The sequence below is a fragment of the Monopterus albus genome, unplaced genomic scaffold (genome assembly GCF_001952655.1).
Source record: "Monopterus albus unplaced genomic scaffold, M_albus_1.0 scaffold126.1, whole genome shotgun sequence".
Taxonomy (NCBI): Eukaryota; Metazoa; Chordata; class Actinopteri; order Synbranchiformes; family Synbranchidae; genus Monopterus; species Monopterus albus.
In genome coordinates this window covers 145,833-146,198 of record NW_018128006.1, presented here as the reverse complement: position 1 = coordinate 146,198, position 366 = coordinate 145,833, and the positions used below count along the sequence as shown (strand labels likewise).

Genomic DNA, 366 nt, shown 5'->3' with positions numbered 1-366 from the left:
AATGTTTGAGCATCTTTCTGATGGCTGTCCTTTATATGGATGGAGAACTGAGGCAGCAGCTTGAACTCTTTTTTCTGGGATTTAACTTCTGACTGACCCATTGTTTTGCGACACCGTTTCTCATATTTCCATAGTTCATGTTTAAAAAAGAACCCATAGCAAACATTGCATGGCAAATAATCTTCTGCATTTGCATGTTTTGATGGCTGTCTATAGGTTACTATCTCGCCCTCACCCTTCTGCAACACCTCAATGTTATGATAATAATTTCCCTTCCTACGAAGTTGCTCAAATGTTTGGCGACACTTCTTTGATGTTGATAGAAGACACATTGCTAGGGCCACTTCTGTTTCACTGCTGTGTTTC

At 40.2% G+C, this 366-nt stretch overlaps 2 protein-coding genes across 2 annotated transcripts in view; one reads left to right on the top strand and one right to left on the bottom strand.

The window, feature by feature from the left end:
• LOC109967167 (lipoma HMGIC fusion partner-like 4 protein) overlaps window positions 1-366 on the top strand; it is a 41,926-nt gene that overhangs the window by 29,485 nt on the left and 12,075 nt on the right. The gene's annotated exons all lie outside the window — the stretch shown is intronic.
• LOC109967166 (copine-9-like) overlaps window positions 1-366 on the bottom strand; it is a 112,092-nt gene that overhangs the window by 111,324 nt on the left and 402 nt on the right. The gene's annotated exons all lie outside the window — the stretch shown is intronic.